The sequence below is a fragment of the Carassius carassius genome, chromosome 28 (assembly GCF_963082965.1).
Source record: "Carassius carassius chromosome 28, fCarCar2.1, whole genome shotgun sequence".
In the NCBI taxonomy this organism is placed as follows: domain Eukaryota; kingdom Metazoa; phylum Chordata; class Actinopteri; order Cypriniformes; family Cyprinidae; genus Carassius; species Carassius carassius.
In genome coordinates, this window is record NC_081782.1 from 18,497,730 (window position 1) to 18,518,846 (window position 21,117).

Genomic DNA, 21,117 nt, shown 5'->3' on the forward strand with positions numbered 1-21,117 from the left:
ACAGTTGCTGTCAGGCTCTTTGGCACAATAGATAGCAAACTGGACTTCTAGACTGCCAGATGAGGGCATTCAAAGGTTAACCAATGGCACTTGGCCAACAATCCCAGAGGCTAGCTGGCCACACCGAATCAGTTGTCAAAAAAAACATTTTGGGCTGTGCAGAGCCTGGCCGTTGGCCTCTTATCTGGATGCTTTAATCCTCTAAGTGCCGCTCCCTGGGAGAGTGTGTGCAGGTTGGCGCCGTGGCTTAGTTGGATAAAGCTTGTGTCGTAAATAGGACATACTGAATTTAAATCCCAGCACTGTCTTTGCTGGAAATCAAGCACCACCTTGGGTTGTGTGGTTTTGCTTTGCGCAATCAGGTGGTACAGAGGAGCGTCAGAGCAGCATGCGATTTCATTTGTCAACTACCCCTCAGCTGCTGCCGAAGAATTCTGACCCAAGTCAACAATACAGCAAGGCGCCGCGGCTTAGCTGGTCAAAGCGCTTGTCTTGTAAACAGGAGATCCTGGGTTCGATTCCCAGCGGTGCCTTTTAACAGGTGGCTCTGCTCTGTGGGTTCTTTCTTGGAAAGGAAGCCCTTACAGATCCTCCACTTTTCCAACCACATACCAATTGCAGAGAGACCCACATATCTTGTCTATCCCGCTCCCCAAATGCCTGAACTCAATTCAACGGACTGGCACAAGCCAGGAAAAAAAAGCTCCACACGTGGCGCAATGGATAGCGCATTTGACTTCTAGACTGCCAGATGAGGCCATTCAAAGGTTGTGGGTTCGAGTCCCACCAGAGTCGTTACTTTTGGCATTCTTTTAATGGCGCTTGGCCAACAAACACATATGCTCTCTGGCCACCCCTCCAGAGTTATAAAACAAGTTATGTGCAAGTTGGTGCTGTGGCTTAGTTGGTTAAAGCGCCTGTCTAGTAAACAGGAGATCCTGGGTTCGAATCCCAGCGGTGCCTTTGCTGGTGATCAAGTGCCACCTTGGGCTGTGAGGTTTTGCTCTCTATCAAAAGGGGGTGCAGAGGAGTGCTAGAGCAGCATGCAATTTAATTTGCGAACCACCCCTCAGATGCTGCCGAAGAATCCTGCCCAGAGACATCTCAGCAATGCAGCATGGCTCAGCTGGTCAAAGAAATTGCCTTGCCAACACGTGATCCTTGGTTTAAGACTGCTGCAAGCCTGGAAGGAGCTACTGCATGTCGCGCAGAGTGTAGCGCATTGGACTATTAATCTGCGGTTTGAGGCCATATGAAGTTTGTGGGTTTGAGTCAAAACAGATTGGTGACTTCTGGCCTTTCGTTTATCATTAAATTGCACGCTTATGCCCTCGGGCAACAGAAAGTTGTGAAAAATCTCATAAGCTGACCAGCCCGTGGACCTTTGTCCTCACTGCTGGATATTTTGATCAACTTACTCACTATCGGAGTGCTCTGCTTGGTGCCGTGTCTTAGTTGGTTAAAGCGTCTGTCTCGTAAACAGGAGATCCTGGGTTCAAATCCCAGCGGTGCCTTTAGCATCCCTTGTGTGCCTCAAGCATGTGCTTTTCTGAGATCGGACTGCAAACAGGGATAGCAAAGGCAGCAGGCAATTCCATTTCCAAATCAGATCCTGATAATGCTGATGCTCTTTTGAACAGGTCAACAGTTGCTGTCAGGCTCTTTGGCACAATAGATAGCAAACTGGACTTCTAGACTGCCAGATGAGGGCATTCAAAGGTTAACCAATGGCACTTGGCCAACAATCCCAGAGGCTAGCTGGCCACACCGAATCAGTTGTCAAAAAAAAATTTTGGGCTGTGCAGAGCCTGGCCGTTGGCCTCTTATCTGGATGCTTTAATCCTCTAAGTGCCGCTCCCTGGGAGAGTGTGTGCAGGTTGGCGCCGTGGCTTAGTTGGATAAAGCTTGTGTCGTAAATAGGACATACTGAATTTAAATCCCAGCACTGTCTTTGCTGGTAATCAAGCACCACCTTGGGTTGTGTGGTTTTGCTTTGCGCAATCAGGTGGTACAGAGGAGCGTCAGAGCAGCATGCGATTTCATTTGTCAACTACCCCTCAGCTGCTGCCGAAGAATTCTGACCCAAGTCAACAATACAGCAAGGCGCCGTGGCTTAGCTGGTCAAAGCGCTTGTCTTGTAAACAGGAGATCCTGGGTTCGATTCCCAGCGGTGCCTTTTAACAGGTGGCTCTGCTCTGTGGGTTCTTTCTTGGAAAGGAAGCCCTTACAGATCCTCCACTTTTCCAACCACATACCAATTGCAGAGAGACCCACATATCTTGTCTATCCCGCTCCCCAAATGCCTGAACTCAATTCAACGGACTGGCACAAGCCAGGAAAAAAAAGCTCCACACATGGCTCTGTGGCGCAATGGATAGCGCATTGGACTTCTAGACTGCCAGATGAGGCCATTCAAAGGTTGTGGGTTCGAGTCCCACCAGAGTCGTTACTTTTGTCATTCTGTTAATGACGCTTGGCCAACAAACACATATGCTCTCTGGCCACCCCTCCAGAGTTATAAAACAAGTAATATGCAAGTTGGTGCTGTGGCTTAGTTGGTTAAAGCGCCTGTCTAGTAAACAGGAGATCCTGGGTTCGAATGCCAGCGGTGCCTTTGCTGGTGATCAAGTGCCGCCTTGGGCCATGAGGTTTTGCTCTCTGTAAAAAGGGGGTGCAGAGGAGTGTTAGAGCAGCATGCAATTTAATTTGCGAACCACCCCTCAGATGCTGCCGAAGAATGCTGCCCAGAGTCATCTCAGCAATGCAGCATGGCTCAGCTGGTCAAAGAGATTGCCTTGCAAACACGTGATCCTTGGTTTAGGACTGCTGCAAGCCTGGAAGGAGCTACTGCATGTGGCGCAGAGTGTAGCGCATTGGACTATTAATCTGTGGTTTGAGGCCATATGAAGTTTGTGGGTTTGAGTCAAAACAGATTGGTGACTTCTTGCCTTTCGTTTATCATTAAATTGCACGCTTATGCCCTCGGGCAACAGAAAGTTGTGAAAAATCTCATAAGCTGACCAGCCCGTGGACCTTTGTCCTCACTGCTGGATATTTTGATAAACTTACTCACTATCGGAGTGCTCGGCTTGGTGCCGTGGCTTAGTTGGTTAAAGCGTCTGTCTCGTAAACAGGAGATCCTGGGTTCAAATCCCAGCGGTGCCTTTAGCATCCCTTGTGTGCCTCAAGCATGTGCTTTTCTGAGATCGGACTGCAAACAGGGATAGCAAAGGCAGCAGGCAATTCCATTTCCAAATCAGATCCTGATAATGCTGATGCTCTTTTGAACAGGTCAACAGTTGCTGTCAGGCTCTTTGGCACAATAGATAGCAAACTGGACTTCTAGACTGCCAGATGAGGGCATTCAAAGGTTAACCAATGGCACTTGGCCAACAATCCCAGAGGCTAGCTGGCCACACCGAATCAGTTGTCAAAAAAAACATTTTGGGCTGTGCAGAGCCTGGCCGTTGGCCTCTTATCTGGATGCTTTAATCCTCTAAGTGCCGCTCCCTGGGAGAGTGTGTGCAGGTTGGCGCCATGGCTTAGTTGGATAAAGCTTGTGTCGTAAATAGGACATACTGAATTTAAATCCCAGCACTGTCTTTGCTGGTAATCAAGCACCACCTTGGGTTGTGTGGTTTTGCTTTGCGCAATCAGGCGGTACAGAGGAGCGTCAGAGCAGCATGCGATTTCATTTGTCAACCACCCCTCAGCTGCTGCCGAAGAATTCTGACCCAAGTCAACAATACAGCAAGGCGCCGTGGCTTAGCTGGTCAAAAGCTCTTGTCTTGTAATCAGGAGATCCTGGGTTCGATTCCCAGCGGTGCCTTTTAACAGGTGGCTCTGCTCTGTGGGTTCTTTCTTGGAAAGGAAGCCCTTACAGATCCTCCACTTTTCCAACCACATACCAATTGCAGAGAGACCCACATATCTTGTCTATCCCGCTCCCCAAATGCCTGAACTCAATTCAACAGACTGGCACAAGCCAGGAAAAAAAAGCTCCACACATGGCTCTGTGGCGCAATGGATAGCGCATTGGACTTTTAGACTGCCGGATGAGGCCATTCAAAGGTTGTGGGTTCGAGTCCCACCAGAGTCGTTACTTTTGGCATTCTTTTATTGGCGCTTGGCCAACAAACACATATGCTCTCTGGCCACCCCTCCAGAGTTATAAAACAAGTTATGTGCAAGTTGGTGCTGTGGCTTGGTTGGTTAAAGCGCCTGTCTAGTAAACAGGAGATCCTGGGTTCGAATCCCAGCGGTGCCTTTGCTGGTGATCAAGTGCCACCTTGGGCCGTGAGGTTTTGCTCTCTGTAAAAAGGGGGTGCAGAGGAGTGCTAGAGCAGCATGCAATTTAATTTGCGAACCACCCCTCAGATGCTGCCGAAGAATGCTGCCCAGAGACATCTCAGCAATGCAGCATGGCTCAGCTGGTCAAAGAGCTTGCCTTGAAAACACGTGATCCTTGGTTTAGGACTGCTGCAAGCCTGGAAGGAGCTACTGCATGTTGCGCAGAGTGTAGTGCATTGGACTATTAGTCTGCGGTTTGATGCCATATGAAGTTTGTGGGTTTGAGTCAAAACAGATTGGTGACTTCTGGCCTTTTGTTTATCATTAAATTGCACGCTTATGCCCTCGGGCAACAGAAAGTTGTGAAAAACCTCATAAGCTGACCAGCCCGTTGACCTTTGTCCTCACTGCTGGATATTTTGATAAACTTACTCACCATCTGAATGCTCTGCTTGGTGCTGTGGCTTAGTTGGTTAAAGCGTCTGTCTCGTAAACAGGAGATCCTGGGTTCAAATCCCAGCGGTGCCTTTAGCATCCCTTGTGTGCCTCAAGCATGTTCTTTTCTGAGATCTGACTGCAAACAGGGATAGCAAAGGCAGCAGGCAATTCCATTTCCAAATCAGATCCTGATAATGCTTATGCTCTTTTGAACAGGTCAACAGTTGCTGACAGGCACTGTGGCACAATAGATAGCAAACGGGACTTCTAGACTGCCAGATGAGGGCATTCAAAGGTTAACTAATGGCACTTGGCCAACAATCCCAGAGGCTAGCTGGCCACCCCAAATCAGTTGTCAAAAAAAAACATTTTGGGCTGTGCAGAGCCTGGCCGTTGGCCTCTTATCTGGATGCTTTAATCCTCTAAGTGCCGCTCCCTGGGAGAGTGTGTGCAGGTTGGCGCCGTGGCTTAGTTGGTTAAAGCTTGTGTCGTAAATAGGACATACTGAATTCAAATCCCAGCACTGTCTTTGATGGTAATCAAACACCACCTTGGGTTGTGTGGTTTTGCTTTGCGCAATCAGGCGGTACAGAGGAGTGTCAGAGCAGCATGCGATTTCATTTATCAACCACCCCTCAGCTGCTGCCGAAGAATTCTGACTCAAGTCAACAACGCAGCAAGGCGCCGTGGCTTAGCTGGTCAAAGCGCTTGTCTTGTAAACAGGAGATCCTGGGTTCGATTCCCAGCAGTGCCTTTTAACAGGTGGCTCTGCTCTGTGGGTTCTTTCTTGGAAAGGAAGCCCTTACAGATCCTCCACTTTTCCAACCACATATCAATTGCAGAGAGACCCACATATCTTGTCCTTCCCGCTCCCCAAATGCCTGAACTCAATTCAACGGACTGGCACAAGCCAGGAAAAAAAAGCTCCACACATGGCTCTGTGGCGCATTGGACTTCTAGACTGCAAGATGAGGCCATTCAAAGGTTGTGGGTTCGAGTCCCACCAGAGTCGTTACTTTTGGCATTCTGTTAATGGCGCTTGACAAACAAACACATATGCTCTCTGGCCACCCCTCCAGTTATAAAACTTTAAGTCTCACTTTCTTACTGGGTACACGCAAGTTGGTGCTGTGGCTTAGTTGGTTAAAGCGCCTTTCTAGTAAACAGGAGATCCTGGGTTTGAATGCCAGCGGTGCCTTTGCTGGTGATCAAGTGCCGCCTTGGGCTGTGAGGTTTTGCTCTCTGTAAAAAGGGGGTGCAGAGGAGTGCTAGAGCAGCATGCAATTTAATTTGTGAACCACCCTTCAGATGCTGCCGAAGAATGCTGCCCAGAGTCATCTCAACAATGCAGCATGGCTCAACTGGTCAAAGAGCTTGCCTTGCAAACAAGTGATCCTTGGTTTAGGACTGCTGCAAGCCTGGAAGGAGCTACTGCATGTGGCGCAGAGTGTAGCGCATTGGACTATTAGTCTGCGGTTTGAGGCAATATTAAATTTGTGGGTTTGAGTCAAAACAGATTGGTGACTTCTGGACTTTCGCTTATCATTAAATTGCACGCTTATGCACTCGGGCAACAGAAAGTTGTGAAAAATCTCATAAGCTGACCAGCCCTTGGACCTTTGTCCTCACCGCTGGATGTTTTGATCAACTTACTCACCCTCCAAGTGCTCTGCTTGGTGCCGTGGCTTAGTTGGTTAAAGTGTCTGTCTCGTAAACAGGAGATCCTGGGTTCAAATCCCGGCGGTGAATTTAGCATCCCTTGTGTGCCTCAAGCATGTGCTTTTCTGAGATCGGACTGCAAACAGGGATAGCAAAGGCAGCAGGCAATTCCATTTCCAAGTCAGATCCTGATAATGCTGATGCTCGTTTGAACAGGTCAACAGTTGCTGACAGGCTCTGTGGCACAATAGATAGCAAACTGGACTTCTAGACTGCCAGATGAGTCCATTCAAAGGTTAACTAATGGCACTTGGCCAACAAACCCATAGGCTAGCTGGCCACCCCGAATCAGTTGTCAAAAAAACTATTTTAGGCTGTGCAGAGCCTGGCCGTTGGCCTCTTATCTGGATGCTTTAATCCTCTAAGTGCCGCTCCCTGGGAGAGTGTGTGCAGGTTGGCGCTGTGGCTTAGTTGGTTAAAGCTTGTGTCGTAAATAGGACATACTGAAATCAAATCCCAGCACTGTCTTTGCTGGTAATCAAACACCACCTTGGGTTGTGTGGTTTTGCTTTGCGCAATCAGGCGGTACAGAGGAGCGTCAGAGCAGCATGTGATTTCATTTGTCAACCACCCCTCAGCTGCTGCCGAAGAATTCTGACCCAAGTCAACAATACAGCAAGGTGCCGTGGCTTAGCTGGTCAAAGCGATTGTCTTGTAAACAGGAGATCCTGGGTTTGATTCCCAGCGGTGCCTTTTAACAGGTGGCTCTGCTCTGTGGGTTCTTTCTTGGAAAGGAAGCCCTTACAGATCCTCCACTTTTCCAATCACATACCAATTGCAGAGAGACCCACATATCTTGTCCTTCCCGCTCCCGAAATGCCTGAACTCAATTCAACGGACTGGCAAAAGCCAGGAAAAAAAAGCTCCACACATGGCTCTGTGGCGCAATGGATAGCGCATTGGACTTCTAGACTGCCAGATGAGGCCATTCAAAGGTTGTGGGTTCGAGGCCCACCAGAGTCGTTACTTTTGGCATTCTGTTAATGGCGCTTGACAAACAAACACATATGCTCTCTGGCCACCCCTCCAGTTATAAAACTCTAAGTCTCACTTTCTTACTGGGTACACGCAAGTTGGTGCTGTGGCTTAGTTGGTTAAAGCGCCTGTCTAGTAAACAGGAGATCCTGGGTTTGAATGCCAGCGGTGCCTTTGCTGGTGATCAAGTGCCGCCTTGGGCTGTGAGGTTTTGCTCTCTGTAAAAAGGGGGTGCAGAGGAGTGCTAGAGCAGCATGCAATTTAATTTGTGAACCACCCCTCAGATGCTGCCGAAGAATGCTGCCAAGAGTCATCTCAACAATGCAGCATGGCTCAACTGGTCAAAGAGCTTGCCTTGCAAACAAGTGATCCTTGGTTTAGGACTGCTGCAAGCCTGGAAGGAGCTACTGCATGTGGCGCAGAGTGTAGCGCATTGGACTATTAGTCTGCGGTTTGAGGCAATATTAAATTTGTGGGTTTGAGTCAAAACAGATTGGTGACTTCTGGCCTTTCGTTTATCATTAAATTGCACGCTTATGCCCTCGGGCAACAGAAAGTTGTGAAAAATCTCATAAGCTGACCAGCCCTTGGAACTTTGTCCTCACCGCTGAATGTTTTTTTCAACTTATTCACCCTCCAAGTGCTCTGCTTGGTGCCGTGGCTTAGTTGGTTAAAGCGTCTGTCTCGTAAACAGGAGATCCTGGGTTCAAATCCCAGCGGTGCCTTTAGAATCCCTTGTGTGCCTCAAGCATGTGCTTTTCTGAGATCGGACTGCAAACAGGGATAGCAAAGGCAGCAGGCAATTCCATTTCCAAGTCAGATCCTGATAATGCTGATGCTCTTTTGAACAGGTCAACAGTTGCTGACAGGCTCTGTGGCACAATAGATAGCAAACTGAACTTCTAGACTGCCAGATGAGTCCATTCAAAGGTTAACTAATGGCACTTGGCCAACAAACCCATAGGCTAGCTGGCCACCCCGAATCAGTTGTCAAAAAAACAATTTTAGGCTGTGCAGAGCCTGGCCGTTGGCCTCTTATCTGGATGCTTTAATCCTCTAAGTGCCGCTCCCTGGGAGAGTGTGTGCAGGTTGGTGCTGTGGCTTAGTTGGTTAAAGCTTGTGTCGTAAATAGGACATACTGAATTCAAATCCCAGCACTATCTTTGCTGGTAATCAAACACCACCTAGGGTTGTGTGGTTTGCTTTGCGCAATCAGGCGGTACAGAGGAGTGTCAGAGCAGCATGCGATTTCATTTGTCAACCACCCCTCAGCTGCTGCCGAAGAATTCTGACTTAAGTCAACAAAGCAAGCAAGGCGCCGTGGCTTAGCTGGTCAAAGCGCTTGTCTTGTAAACAGGAGATCCTGGGTTCGATTCCCAGCAGTGCCTTTTAACAGATGGCTCTGCTCTGTGGATTCTTTCTTGGAAAGGAAGCCCTTAAAGATCCTCCACTTTTCCAACCACATACCAATTGCAGAGAGACCCACATATCTTGTCCTTCCCGCTCCCCAAATGCCTGAACTCAATTCAACGGACTGGCACAAGCCAGGAAAAAAAAGCTCCAAACATGGCTCTGTGGCGCAATGGATAGCGCATTGGACTTCTAGACTGCCAGATGAGGCCATTCAAAGGTTGTGGGTTCGAGTCCCACCAGAGTTGTTACTTTTGGCATTCTTTTAATGGCGCTTGGCCAACAAACACATATGCTCTCTGGCCACCCCTCCAGAGTTATAAAACAAATTATATGCAAGTTGGTGCTGTGGCTTAGTTGGTTAAAGCGCCTGTCTAGTTAAAAGGAGATCTTGGGTTCGAATCCCAGCGGTGCCTGTGCTGGTGATCAAGTGCCACCTTGGGCCGTGAGGTTTTGCTCTCTGTAAAAAGGGGGTGCAGAGGAGTGCTAGAGCAGCATGCAATTTAATTTGCGAACCACCCCTCAGATGCTGCCGAAGAATGCTGCCCAGAGTCATCTCAGCAATGCAGCATGGCTCAGCTGGTCAAAGAGCTTGCCTTGAAAACACGTGATCCTTGGTTTAGGACTGCTGCAAGCCTGGAAGGAGCTACTGCATGTTGCGCTGAGTGTAGCGCATTGGACTATTAATCTGCGGTTTGAGGCCATATGAAGTTTGTGGGTTTGAGTCAAAACAGATTGGTGACTTCTGGCCTTTCGTTTATCATTAAATTGCAGGCTTATGCCCTCGGGCAACAGAAAGTTGTGAAAAATCTCATAAGCTGACCAGCCCGTGGACCTTTGTCCTCACTGCTGGATATTTTGATAAACTTACTCACTATCGCAGTGCTCGGCTTGGTGCCGTGGCTTAGTTGGTTAAAGCGTCTGTCTCGTAAACAGGAGATCCTGGATTCAAATCCCAGCGGTGCCTTCAGTATCCCTTGTGTGCCTCAAGCATGTGCTTTCTGAGATTGGTCTGCAAACAGGGATAGCAAAGGCAGCAGGCAATTCCATTTCCAAATCAGATCCTGATAATGCATATGCTCTTTTGAACAGGTCAACAGTTGCTGACAGGCTCTGTGGCACAATAGATAGCAAACTGGACTTCTAGACTGCCAGATGAGGGCATTCAAAGGTTAACTAATGGCACTTGGCCAACAATCCCAGAGGCTAGCTGGCCACCCCGAATCAGTTGTCAAAAAAAACATTTTGGGCTGTGCAGAGCCTGGCCTTTGGCCTCTTATCTGGATGCTTTAATCCTCTAAGTGCCGCTCCCTGGGAGAGTGTATGCAGGTTGGCGCCGTGGCTTAGTTGGTTAAAGCTTGTGTCGTAAATAGGACATACTGAATTTAAATCCCAGCACTGTCTTTGCTGGTAATCAAGCACCACCTTGGGTTGTGTGGTTTTGCTTTGCGCAATTAGGCGGTACAGAGAAGCGTCAGAGCAGCAAGCGATTTCATTTGTCAACCACCCCTCAGCTGCTGCCGAAGAATTCTGACGCAAGTCAACAATACAGTAAGGCGCCGTGGCTTAGCTGGTCAAAGCGCTTGTCTTGTAAACAGGAGATCCTGGGTTCGATTCCCAGCGGTGCCTTTTAACAGGTGGCTCTGCTCTGTGGGTTCTTTCTTGGAAAGGAAGCCCCTACAGATCCTCCACTTTTTCAACCACATACCAATTGCAGAGAGACCCACATATCTTGTCCTTCCCGCTCCCCAAATGCCTGAACTCAATTCAACGGACTGGCACAAGCCAGGAAAAAGAAGCTCCATACCTGGCTATGTGGCGCAATGGATAGCGCATTGGACTTCTAGACTGCCAGATGAGGCCATTCAAAGGTTGTGGGTTTGAGTCCCACCAGAGTAATTAAATTGCACGCTTATGCCCTCGGGCAACAGAAAGTTTTGAAAAATCTCATAAGCTGACCAGCCTGTGGACCTTTGTCCTCACTGCTGGATATTTTGATAAACTTACTCACTATCTGAGTGCTCTGCTTGGTGCTGTGGCTTAGTTGGTTAAAGCGTCTGTTTCGTAAACGGGAGATCCTGGATTCAAATCCCAGCGGTGCCTTCAGTATCCCTTGTGTGCCTCAAGCATGTGCTTTTCTGAGATCGGACTGCAAACAGGGATAGCAAAGGCAGCAGGCAATTCCATTTCCAAATCAGATCCTGATAATGCTGATGCTCTTTTGAACAGGTCAACAGTTGCTGACAGGCTCTGTGGCACAATAGATAGCAAACTGGACTTCTAGACTGCCAGATGAGGGCATTCAAAGGTTAACTAATGGCACTTGGCCAACAATCCCAGGGGCTAGCTGGCCACCCCAAATCAGTTGTCAAAAAAAACATTTTGGGCTGTGCAGAGCCTGGCCGTTGGCCTCTTATCTGGATGCTTTAATCCTCTAAGTGCCGCTCCCCGGGAGAGTGTGTGCAGGTTGGCGCCGTGGCTTAGTTGGTTAAAGCTTGTGTCGTAAATAGGACATACTGAATTCAAATCCCAGCACTGTCTTTGCTGGTAATCAAACACCACCTTGGGTTGTGTGGTTTTGCTTTGCGCGATCAGGCGGTACAGAGGAGTGTCAGAGCAGCATGCGATTTCATTTGTCAACCACCCCTCAGCTGCTGCCGAAGAATTCTGACTCAAGTCAACAAGGCAGCAAGGCACCGTGGCTTAGCTGGTCAAAGCGCTTGTCTTGTAAACAGGAGATCCTGGGTTCGATTCCCAGCAGTGCCTTTTAACAGGTGGCTCTGTGGGTTCTTTCTTGGAAAGGAAGCCCTTACAGATCCTCCACTTTTCCAACCACATACCAATTACAGAGAGACCCACATATCTTGTCCTTCCCGCTCCCGAAATGCCTGAACTCAATTCAACGGACTGGCACAAGCCAGGAAAAAAAAGCTTTATGTGGCGCAATGGATAGCGCATTGGACTTCTAGACTCCCAGATGAGGCCATTCAAAGGTTGTGGGTTCGAGTCCCACCAGAGTCGTTACTTTTGGCATTCTTTTAATGGCGCTTGGCCAACAAACACATATGCTCTCAGGCCACCCCTTCAGAGTTATAAAACTCTAAGTCTCACTTTCTTACTGGGTACATGCAAGTTGGTGCTGTGGCTTAGTTGGTTAAAGCGCCTGTCTAGTAAACAGGAGATCCTGGGTTCGAATCCTGGCGGTGCCTTTGCTGGTGATCAAGTGCCTCCTTGGACTGTGAGGTTTTGCTCTCTGTAAAAAGGGGGTGCAGAGGAGTGCTAGAGCAGCATGCAATTTAATTTGCGAACCACCCCTCAGATGCTGCCGAAGAATGCTGCCCAGAGTCATCTCAGCAATGCAGCATGGCTCAGCTGGTCAAAGAGCTTGCCTTGCAAACACGTGATCCTTGGTTTAGGACTGCTGCAAGCCTGGAAGGAGCTACTGCATGTGGCGCAGAGTGTAGCGCATTGGAATATTAATCTGCTGTTTGAGGCCATATGAAGTTTGTGGGTTTTAGTCAAAACAGATTGGTGACTTCTTGCCTTTCATTTATCATTAAATTGCACACTTATGCCCTCGGGCAACAGAAAGTTGTGAAAAATCTCATAAGCTGACCAGCCCGTGGACCTTTGTCCTCACTGCTGGATATTTTGATAAACTTACTCACTATCGCAGTGATCGGCTTGGTGCCGTGGCTTAGTTGGTTAAAGCGTCTGTCTCGTAAACAGGAGATCCTGGATTCAAATCCCAGCGGTGCCTTCAGTATCCCTTGTGTGCCTCAAGCATGTGCTTTTCTGAGATCGGACTGCAAACAGGGATAGCAAAGGCAGCAGGCAATTCCATTTCCAAATCAGATCCTGATAATGCATATGCTCTTTTGAACAGGTCAACAGTTGCTGACAGGCTCTGTGGCACAATAGATAGCAAACTGGACTTCTAGACTGCCAGATGAGGGCATTCAAAGGTTAACTAATGGCACTTGGCCAACAATCCCAGAGGCTAGCTGGCCACCCCGAATCAGTTGTCAAAAAAAACATTTTGGGCTGTGCAGAGCCTGGCCGTTGGCCTCTTATCTGGATGCTTTAATCCTCTAAGTGCCGCTCCCTGGGAGAGTGTATGCAGGTTGGCGCCGTGGCTTAGTTGGTTAAAGTTTGTGTCGTAAATAGGACATACTGAATTTAAATCCCAGCACTGTCTTTGCTGGTAATCAAGCACCACCTTGGGTTGTGTGGTTTTGCTTTGCGCAATCAGGCAGTACAGAGAAGCGTCAGAGCAGCATGCGATTTCATTTGTCAACCACCCCTCAGCTGCTGCCGAAGAATTCTGACGCAAGTCAACAATACAGCAAGGCGCCGTGGCTTAGCTAGTCAAGGCGCTTGTCTTGTAAACAGGTGATCCTGGGTTCGATTCCCAGCGGTGCCTTTTAACAGGTGGCTCTGCTCTGTGGGTTCTTTCTTGGAAAGGAAGCCCTTACAGATCCTCCACTTTTCCAACCACATACCAATTGCAGAGAGACCCACATATCTTGTCCTTCCCGCTCCCCAAATGCCTGAACTCAATTCAACGGACTGGCACAAGCCAGGAAAAAGAAGCTCCACACCTGGCTATGTGGCGCAATGGATAGCGCATTGGACTTCTAGACTGCCAGATGAGGCCATTCAAAGGTTGTGGGTTCGAGTCCCACCAGAGTCGTTACTTTTGGCATTCTGTTAATGGCGCTTGGCCAACAAACACATATTTTCTCTGGCCACCCCTCCAGAGTTATAAAACTCTAAGTCTCACTTTCTTACTGGGTACATGCAAGTTGGTGCTGTGGCTTAGTTGGTTAAAGCACCTGTCTAGTAAACAGGAGATCCTGGGTTCGAATCCCAGCGGTGCCTTTGCTGGTGATCAAGTGCCGCCTTGGGCTGTGAGGTTTTGCTCTCTGTAAAAAGGGGGTGCAGAGGAGTGCTAGAGCAGCATGCAATTTAATTTGCGAACCACCCCTCAGATGCTGCCGAAGAATGCTGCCCAGAGTCATCTCAGCAATGCAGCATGGCTCAGCTGGTCAAAGAGCTTGCCATGCAAACAGTTGATCCTTGGTTTAGGACTGCTGCTAGCCTGGAAGGAGCTACTGCATGTGGCGCAGAGTATAGTGCATTGGACTATTAGTCTGCGGTTTGACACCATATGAAGTTTGTGGGTTTGAGTCAAAACAGATTGGTGACTTCTGGCCTTTCGTTTATCATTAAATTGCACGCTTATGCCCTCGGGCAACAGAAAGTTGTGAAAAATCTCATAAGCTGACCAGCCCGTGGACCTTTGTCCTCACTGCTGGATATTTTGATCAACTTACTCACCATCTGAGTGCTCTGCTTGGTGCTGTGGCTTAGTTGGTTAAAGTGTCTGTCTCGTAAACAGGAGATCCTGGATTCAAATCCCAGCGGTGCCTTTAGTATCCCTTGTGTGCCTCAAGCATGTGCTTTTCTGGGATTGGACTGCAAACAGCGATAGCAAAGGCAGCAGGCAATTCCATTTCCAAATCAGATCCTGATAATGCTGATGCTCTTTTGAACAGGTCAACAGTTGCTGACAGGCTCTGTGGCACAATAGATGGCAAACTGGACTTCTAGACTGCCAGATGAGGGCATTGAAAGGTTAACTAATGGCACTTGGCCAACAATCCCAGAGGCTAGCTGGCCACCCCGAAACAGTAGTCAAAAAAAAACATTTTAGGCTGTGCAGAGCCTGGCCGTTGGCCTCTTATCTGGATGCTTTAATCCTCTAAGTGCCGCTCCCTGGGAGAGTGTGTGCAGGTTGGCGCCGTGGCTTAGTTGGTTAAAGCTTGTGTCGTAAATAGGACATACTGAATTCAAATCCCAGCACTGTCTTTGCTGGTAATCAAACACCACCTTGGGTTGTGTGGTTTTGCTTTGCGCAATCAGGCGGTACAGAGGAGCATCAGAGCAGCATGCGATTTCATTTGTCAACCACCCCCCAGCTGCTGCCGAAGAATTCTGAGCTAAGTCAACAATACAGCAAGGCGCCGTGGCTTAGCTGGTCCAAGCGCTTGTCTTGTAAACAGGAGATCCTGGGTTCGATTCCCAGCGGTGCCTTTTAACAGGTGGCTCTGCTCTGTGGGTTCTTTCTTGGAAAGGAAGCCCTTACAGATCCTCCACTTTTCCAACCACATACCAATTGCAGAGAGACCCACATATCTTGCCCTTCCCGCTCCCCAAATGCCTGAACTCAATTCAACAGACTGGCACAAGACAGGAAAAAAAAGCTCCACACATGGCTCTGTGGTGCAATGGATAGCGCATTGGACTTCTAGATTGCCAGATGAGGCCATTCAAAGGTTGTAGGTTCGAGTCCCACCAGAGTCGTTACTTTTGGCATTCTGTTAATGGCGCTTGGCCAACAAACACATATTTTCTCTGGCCACCCCTCCAGAGTTATAAAACTCTAAGTCTCACTTTCTTACTGGGTATATGCAAGTTGGTGCTGTGGCTTAGTTGGTTAAAGCGCCTGTCTAGTAAACAGGAGATCCTGGGTTCAAATCCCAGCGGAGTCTTTGCTGGTGATCAAGTGCAGCCTTGGGCTGTGAGGTTTTGCTCTCTGTAAAAAGGGGGTGCAGAGGAGTGCTAGAGCAGCATGCAATTTAATTTGCGAACCACCCCTCAGATGCTGCCGAAGAATGCTGCCCAGAGTCATCTCAGCAATGCAGCATGGCTCAGCTGGTCAAAGAGCTTGCCTTGCAAACACGTGATCCTTGGTTTAGGACTGCTGCAAGCCTGGAAGGAGCTACTGCATGTGGCGCAGAGTGTAGTGCATTGGACTATTAGTCTGCGGTTTGACGCCATATGAAGTTTGTGGGTTTGAGTCAAAACAGATTGGTGACTTCTGGCCTTTCGTTTATCATTAAATTGCACGCTTATGCCCTCGGGCAACAGAAAGTTGTGAAAATTCTCATAAGCTGACCAGCCCGTGGACCTTTGTCCTCACTGCTGGATATTTTGATAAACTTACTCACCATCAGAGTGCTCTGCTTGGTGCTGTGGCTTAGTTGGTTAAAGCGTCTGTCTCGTAAACAGGAGATTCTGGATTCAAATCCCAGCGGTGCCTTCAGTATCCCTTGTGTGCCTCAAGCATATGCTTTTCTGAGATCGGACTGCAAATGTAGTGTATTTTCGTCTGCCATGGATCTGAGGAATCACACTGTCTCTGGGTTTTGTTTCCATAAGAAAGATTTTATTTTCAAGAGAAAATAAAACCGAGAAAGCTCTGCAGAACAGTCTGTCGAGTCTGTGTCGGTTCTCTATTTTATACAGTGCTTCTGAAGGCGTGCCCATGTTCAATACATTTCATGCATATGGTTCTGTTTATCAACTCTTTTACCTTTTATGGCAGTCTCTCCAGCTTGCTTTTAGGATGTAGAATTTATTTTAAGTGAAACAAGGAGGCCTAATCATATATTTTGTATTATGTCAAAACAGGGTGTCCAACTTTACTATATGCTGTATTTTGGTAATGTCTGCACCAAGGAGGTCTGATCATATATTTTGTCTAATGTCCAAATAGAGTGTGCAGATGCACCAAATACTATACCCCTGCACTCTCTGCACATTCCATTCTCAGGCAGGCCTCTACATACAGTCAAATGCATGATTATAACAGTAGAATAACTTCATACATAAATGGCTAGAGTCACATTGATTATGCCTGATTAGTTTACATATTGACCAATAAAAATTCCACATTCTCCCCTTTGAGACTTAAAAGTCTCACATTTGATTATTTTTATCCAGAGTGCTACTCCATAATCCAGTCATATTAGTTACACTACCTAGTGACTAAATAAGTCACATTGTATTATCACCAGTGACTAGATTATGAAATTCCACTCTGAGGGATTACTGGACCAAACATCTCTCTCCTAATTTGACAAGGAGGGAGTAAAAGATCCAGTCTCCCTAACCCCTCATTAAAGATAAAACAATGTTCAGCACTTCAGCACTTGCCTGTGGTTGTTACAGTTATGTAAAATCCAAGAGTAATAAACATAAAAAATGTAACATCACAAAAATAGCATAGTTGATCTTCAGTCCATATGTTTTGTGCACTGTAGAGGCCATTTTGGTTATGCTCAAAAATCAGTTTCCCATCATCTTGACATCTTCACCAGGGAGACTCTTTGCGAGTCGTTGCAATGGTCTTTCCATCGTTGGCAAGGGTGGGTCATTACTAGCACGCCCTTCATCCCTCACTTCATGCTATGTGAAGTTGCTGAAGCTGGTTGGTGTATTTTAAGGTTAGAGATGTGAACTCAGGTGTCACTCTGTAATCATTTTGCTGATTAATTTCAAGGCTCTCCCTCGAGATCCTAGCTGCACCCTCACTGGTTCCCTTTGATGGAGCGAAGCATTCCTTGGCCTTACTAGAACTGCTGTCACCTGTAAATGGAAAACTTCAGAGTTTTTTGTTAGTAATATCGAGCATGTGTAACCGGTGGCTCGCGACACCAGTTATAAAATCACTTTTCTCTGCGTTGTGAAAACAGACACGGGACAAAAGGCGACGGTTCCACTGGGTTTTACTCCGAGATCTGATGTAAAACAAATAAAAACAGCCTCTGAGTACAATCACCCTTATCTTGCTCTCTTCCATGCAATTACAATGCCAAGAGCAAAATACAGAGAAAACATACCTGATGTAAAACAAATAAAAACAGCCTCTGAGTACAATCACCCTTATCTTGCTCTATAAAACAAATGTGACGTAGATTTAATTACCATGTGCTTTTCATCTCCACTTATTAGGCCAAAGAGACAAATATAACTTAAATTGGGCAAAATGACAAAAATAACCACACAGGTAAGTAAAATAACATAATACACATAATTTGCAATGAAGATATAGAAATAAAAGCAACAATTAAAATAAAGATTAATAAGGATTAGCAGGAGCCAAAAATAACCCACCTCTTCCATGCAATTACAATGCCAAGAGGAAGAGGAGGGGACATAACGGGAAATTATGTAGGCTCATGATGACATCACAGCAATTAAAGGGGAAACGTACTCAACACACTTAGGCATCATATCAGGTGCATGTGGAAAAACAATTTTGTGAGAATTATAACAATACATATGTTTTAACAAAACACGTTCTGTACCGGTTACACTCACCCCCCAGAATTCACACAAAATTCTTAAGAGCATAACAAATAAAACACTGGTCACTTGAGTTACATGGTCTACACTTTAAAAACAGTGAAGACTCCACCTAGAGAGTTACCCAAACAAGGGATACAAATATGGAGAAAGTTGGCCAAACTTCTACACATTTTGCAGGCATACACAAAGTGCCCATTACACTTTGAAAAACTCATACCAAGTACATAAACAGGATTAGTATACACAATAAAATAGAGAAGATTACACTTTGGTTGAGATGTATTACCAGAGATAGTATAATACTATACACAACCCTATACATGAATAACAGGAGATACAGACTCCACACCAAGTAAGGTTTCGAGTTGAATCATTGACTCAATCAGCCTATGAACAGGTCTAAGTACTCTACCAAACCTGGTAGTGTAACGATCGTCAGAGTTATGGTCAACCAAAGGATTACGTGAACTGTCAGGAACAGTAGAAAAGGCCCTAGATACAGTGTCAAGGTCAACAGAAAACTCATTTTGTGCTTCAGAAACAGTTTGAGAAGAATGGGATGAGACCCAAGAAGCAGTACGATCATCGTCACAAACAGCAATGTGAGAAATGACAGACATGGACTCAGCATGTGACAAATCATCAGCGACAGGTAAGGTTGACTCAACCAAATCACATACAGATTGAGAAGGTGTGGAACAAGGACCACCACTAGCACTTTCACCAACAGAAAACTCAGTTGAAGGCAAAGGAAGAAAGTTAACTGGCAACAATAGATTCCGATGTACCACTTTCTCATGACCAGATTTGTCACGGATCTTGTAAATGTGCAGTGAAGGTTTGGAGTCAACAACGGAATACATGGTGGGCTCCCATTTGTCGGCAAGCTTCCGTTTACCTCTACAGCCTCTGTTGGCAATGAGAACATGATCACCAACTGACAGGGGCAATCCTTTGACTCTCTTATTGTACTGATCAGACTGATGTTTTTGTTCAGCAGTAGAGTTCTTTTGAGCCAGCGCCATAGCAGACTGTAGATCACTGACAAGAGATTGAACATAGTCATTGTAATCACAGATTGACTCATCATGAAGCACGCTTCGAAACATAAGGTCAACAGGCAATCTCGGCACCCTCCCGAACATCAGGTAAAAAGGGGCAAACCCAGTAGTTTCATGGGCAGTGCAGTTATACATGAATGTTTGTACCAACTGTGGCCACTTTTGCTTGGATCTGGGTGGAAGCGATCTCAGCATGTTACCTAATGTTCTGTTGAACCTTTCAGTCCCACCATTCCCCATTGGGTGGTACGGTGAAGTCCGTGACTTGTCAACGCCGGCAATATCAAGAAGCTCTGCTATCAGCCCACTTTCAAAATTTGCTCCCTGGTCCGAATGGATATGCTGTGGAAATCCATAGATACAAAAGAAGCCATCCCAGAGTTTCTTAGCAACACTTTTAGCACACTGGTTTCGGCAAGGAAAAGCGTGAGCTAACTTGGTGAAATGATCTGTAATTACCAAGACATCCACAGATTTATTGCGCCTATCTTCAGCAGACCAGAAATCAATACAGACAAGCTCCAATGGGGCAGTGGTCTTGATGCTCTCCAAGGGCGCTCTTGCTGCTGGCTCCGGAGTTTTACTCAGGACACAACGGGCACAAGTCTTGACATAATCACGCACATCACTTTCCATCCCAGGCCAATAGAACCTCTGGCGGGCTAAAGACAGGGTACGTGGCTGACCTTGGTGACCGGCCAGATCATGAACACCAGAGAGTGCTTGCTGTTTCATAGAGGCAGGCAGGACGAATTGAAACTTTTTATGCTTAGAGAGTGGATCTTTGACAGCTCTATACAGGATGCCATGAAGCAAACAGAGTTTTTCACACTGCCTCAAAATCCTCAAAACTAGCAAATCCTCATTCGCACGCTCACGCCGGGTAGGTCTGCGCTTCCTGCGGACATAGAAAACCACCCTCGAAATAACTGCATCTTTGTGCTGCTGACACTGCAGTTCAGACAATGAAAAGGCATGGATTACGTCTTGACAGTCGGGAATCGAAGAAGTCAAATGACTACCCACGGATGTTGCTCTGGATGCAGCTCCTGAATCCCAATCATCACAGAGAGACAAGATAGATGAAACATCCTCAGAAGTCATGGAAAAGTTGATCTCAGAACTTAGATTGAGTTCAGTTTCAAGTGTCTGTGGCTGGCACGTGAGATGGAATGTCCTCTGCACAGAATCATCTCCCACACTGTGTACATACTTCAGTAGTTCAGAGTAAGGCTCGGACAGAAGTCGCTGACTCACTGGGTTGACGAATGGGTCTCGACTGAGCGCATCCGCCACAACATTCAATCGTCCAGGAACGTACTTTATTTTAAAGTTGTACGGGGCAAGTTTTGAAACCCAGCGCTGCTCACAAGCATCTAATTTAGGTTTTGTCAAGATGTACGTGAGCGGATTATTGTCCGTCCACACGGTAAACTCATGACCTCTTAGCCAGTGACTGAACTTGTCGCACACTGCCCACTTGAGGGCCAAGAATTCTAGTCTGTGTGCAGGGTAATTGGCTTGGCTGCGGCTCAAAGACTTGCTGGCGAAAGCTATGGGACGTGCTTTGTCCTCACCACTGGGAACTTGAGAAAGTACTGCCCCTAAACCGTCCAACGATGCATCAGTGCAAAGAATAAATGGACGCTCAAAGTCAGGGTGTGCCAGGACCACGCTCTCGACAAGGGCTCTCTTTAACTCTTCGAAGGCAACATCACAATCAGGAGTCCAGTCCTGGGGAGACAACTCCCGATAAGTGCCAGATCGATTACGGCTACTTGTGCCTTTCGTCAAACGTTTTTGACCGGCCGTCAAATTGAACAATGGCTTTGCGACACGTGTACAGCCAGGGATGAAGCTCTGGTAGTATAGAACCATGCCCAGAAATGATCGTAGTTTCTTAGGCGAAGGTGTGACATTATCTTCCTTCATCAGATCATTCTTTTGAAAGGCTGAAATGACTGCTACCTTGTCTTCATCCACGGAAACTCCAGATCCGCTGATCACATGGCCCAGAAATTTGATGGAGCGCCTGAGAAAGTGACACTTTTTCGGAGCCAACTTCAAA

The 21,117-nt window shown here is 47.1% G+C and overlaps 31 non-coding genes across 31 annotated transcripts; all 31 read left to right on the top strand.

The window, feature by feature from the left end:
- The first annotated feature begins 459 nt into the window (after positions 1-459).
- trnat-ugu (transfer RNA threonine (anticodon UGU)) lies at positions 460-533 on the top strand. Its single transcript has one exon. It is a non-coding gene; the product is annotated as a tRNA-Thr (tRNA).
- A 356-nt stretch (positions 534-889) lies between these two features.
- On the top strand, positions 890-963 carry trnat-agu (transfer RNA threonine (anticodon AGU)). The gene has a single exon. It is a non-coding gene; the product is annotated as a tRNA-Thr (tRNA).
- Positions 964-1,440: 477 nt separating this feature from the next.
- trnat-cgu (transfer RNA threonine (anticodon CGU)) lies at positions 1,441-1,514 on the top strand. The gene has a single exon. It is a non-coding gene; the product is annotated as a tRNA-Thr (tRNA).
- Positions 1,515-2,102: 588 nt separating this feature from the next.
- trnat-ugu (transfer RNA threonine (anticodon UGU)) lies at positions 2,103-2,176 on the top strand. Its single transcript has one exon. It is a non-coding gene; the product is annotated as a tRNA-Thr (tRNA).
- Positions 2,177-2,356: 180 nt separating this feature from the next.
- trnar-ucu (transfer RNA arginine (anticodon UCU)) lies at positions 2,357-2,446 on the top strand. Its single transcript is given in 2 exon segments — positions 2,357-2,393; positions 2,411-2,446. It is a non-coding gene; the product is annotated as a tRNA-Arg (tRNA).
- Positions 2,447-2,540: 94 nt separating this feature from the next.
- trnat-agu (transfer RNA threonine (anticodon AGU)) lies at positions 2,541-2,614 on the top strand. The gene has a single exon. It is a non-coding gene; the product is annotated as a tRNA-Thr (tRNA).
- Positions 2,615-3,091: 477 nt separating this feature from the next.
- On the top strand, positions 3,092-3,165 carry trnat-cgu (transfer RNA threonine (anticodon CGU)). The gene has a single exon. It is a non-coding gene; the product is annotated as a tRNA-Thr (tRNA).
- A 589-nt stretch (positions 3,166-3,754) lies between these two features.
- On the top strand, positions 3,755-3,829 carry trnat-ugu (transfer RNA threonine (anticodon UGU)). Its single transcript has one exon. It is a non-coding gene; the product is annotated as a tRNA-Thr (tRNA).
- A 364-nt stretch (positions 3,830-4,193) lies between these two features.
- Positions 4,194-4,267, top strand: trnat-agu (transfer RNA threonine (anticodon AGU)). Its single transcript has one exon. It is a non-coding gene; the product is annotated as a tRNA-Thr (tRNA).
- Positions 4,268-4,744: 477 nt separating this feature from the next.
- On the top strand, positions 4,745-4,818 carry trnat-cgu (transfer RNA threonine (anticodon CGU)). The gene has a single exon. It is a non-coding gene; the product is annotated as a tRNA-Thr (tRNA).
- Positions 4,819-5,408: 590 nt separating this feature from the next.
- trnat-ugu (transfer RNA threonine (anticodon UGU)) lies at positions 5,409-5,482 on the top strand. Its single transcript has one exon. It is a non-coding gene; the product is annotated as a tRNA-Thr (tRNA).
- Positions 5,483-7,066: 1,584 nt separating this feature from the next.
- On the top strand, positions 7,067-7,140 carry trnat-ugu (transfer RNA threonine (anticodon UGU)). The gene has a single exon. It is a non-coding gene; the product is annotated as a tRNA-Thr (tRNA).
- A 180-nt stretch (positions 7,141-7,320) lies between these two features.
- Positions 7,321-7,410, top strand: trnar-ucu (transfer RNA arginine (anticodon UCU)). Its single transcript is given in 2 exon segments — positions 7,321-7,357; positions 7,375-7,410. It is a non-coding gene; the product is annotated as a tRNA-Arg (tRNA).
- A 112-nt stretch (positions 7,411-7,522) lies between these two features.
- Positions 7,523-7,596, top strand: trnat-agu (transfer RNA threonine (anticodon AGU)). The gene has a single exon. It is a non-coding gene; the product is annotated as a tRNA-Thr (tRNA).
- A 477-nt stretch (positions 7,597-8,073) lies between these two features.
- Positions 8,074-8,147, top strand: trnat-cgu (transfer RNA threonine (anticodon CGU)). The gene has a single exon. It is a non-coding gene; the product is annotated as a tRNA-Thr (tRNA).
- Positions 8,148-8,736: 589 nt separating this feature from the next.
- Positions 8,737-8,810, top strand: trnat-ugu (transfer RNA threonine (anticodon UGU)). Its single transcript has one exon. It is a non-coding gene; the product is annotated as a tRNA-Thr (tRNA).
- Positions 8,811-8,990: 180 nt separating this feature from the next.
- trnar-ucu (transfer RNA arginine (anticodon UCU)) lies at positions 8,991-9,080 on the top strand. Its single transcript is given in 2 exon segments — positions 8,991-9,027; positions 9,045-9,080. It is a non-coding gene; the product is annotated as a tRNA-Arg (tRNA).
- Positions 9,081-9,725: 645 nt separating this feature from the next.
- On the top strand, positions 9,726-9,799 carry trnat-cgu (transfer RNA threonine (anticodon CGU)). Its single transcript has one exon. It is a non-coding gene; the product is annotated as a tRNA-Thr (tRNA).
- A 588-nt stretch (positions 9,800-10,387) lies between these two features.
- Positions 10,388-10,461, top strand: trnat-ugu (transfer RNA threonine (anticodon UGU)). The gene has a single exon. It is a non-coding gene; the product is annotated as a tRNA-Thr (tRNA).
- A 400-nt stretch (positions 10,462-10,861) lies between these two features.
- Positions 10,862-10,935, top strand: trnat-cgu (transfer RNA threonine (anticodon CGU)). Its single transcript has one exon. It is a non-coding gene; the product is annotated as a tRNA-Thr (tRNA).
- A 589-nt stretch (positions 10,936-11,524) lies between these two features.
- trnat-ugu (transfer RNA threonine (anticodon UGU)) lies at positions 11,525-11,598 on the top strand. The gene has a single exon. It is a non-coding gene; the product is annotated as a tRNA-Thr (tRNA).
- Positions 11,599-11,967: 369 nt separating this feature from the next.
- Positions 11,968-12,041, top strand: trnat-agu (transfer RNA threonine (anticodon AGU)). Its single transcript has one exon. It is a non-coding gene; the product is annotated as a tRNA-Thr (tRNA).
- Positions 12,042-12,518: 477 nt separating this feature from the next.
- Positions 12,519-12,592, top strand: trnat-cgu (transfer RNA threonine (anticodon CGU)). The gene has a single exon. It is a non-coding gene; the product is annotated as a tRNA-Thr (tRNA).
- A 589-nt stretch (positions 12,593-13,181) lies between these two features.
- trnat-ugu (transfer RNA threonine (anticodon UGU)) lies at positions 13,182-13,255 on the top strand. Its single transcript has one exon. It is a non-coding gene; the product is annotated as a tRNA-Thr (tRNA).
- A 180-nt stretch (positions 13,256-13,435) lies between these two features.
- On the top strand, positions 13,436-13,525 carry trnar-ucu (transfer RNA arginine (anticodon UCU)). Its single transcript is given in 2 exon segments — positions 13,436-13,472; positions 13,490-13,525. It is a non-coding gene; the product is annotated as a tRNA-Arg (tRNA).
- A 114-nt stretch (positions 13,526-13,639) lies between these two features.
- trnat-agu (transfer RNA threonine (anticodon AGU)) lies at positions 13,640-13,713 on the top strand. Its single transcript has one exon. It is a non-coding gene; the product is annotated as a tRNA-Thr (tRNA).
- Positions 13,714-14,190: 477 nt separating this feature from the next.
- trnat-cgu (transfer RNA threonine (anticodon CGU)) lies at positions 14,191-14,264 on the top strand. The gene has a single exon. It is a non-coding gene; the product is annotated as a tRNA-Thr (tRNA).
- A 590-nt stretch (positions 14,265-14,854) lies between these two features.
- On the top strand, positions 14,855-14,928 carry trnat-ugu (transfer RNA threonine (anticodon UGU)). Its single transcript has one exon. It is a non-coding gene; the product is annotated as a tRNA-Thr (tRNA).
- Positions 14,929-15,108: 180 nt separating this feature from the next.
- On the top strand, positions 15,109-15,198 carry trnar-ucu (transfer RNA arginine (anticodon UCU)). Its single transcript is given in 2 exon segments — positions 15,109-15,145; positions 15,163-15,198. It is a non-coding gene; the product is annotated as a tRNA-Arg (tRNA).
- A 114-nt stretch (positions 15,199-15,312) lies between these two features.
- On the top strand, positions 15,313-15,386 carry trnat-agu (transfer RNA threonine (anticodon AGU)). The gene has a single exon. It is a non-coding gene; the product is annotated as a tRNA-Thr (tRNA).
- A 477-nt stretch (positions 15,387-15,863) lies between these two features.
- Positions 15,864-15,937, top strand: trnat-cgu (transfer RNA threonine (anticodon CGU)). The gene has a single exon. It is a non-coding gene; the product is annotated as a tRNA-Thr (tRNA).
- Positions 15,938-21,117: the final 5,180 nt, after the last annotated feature.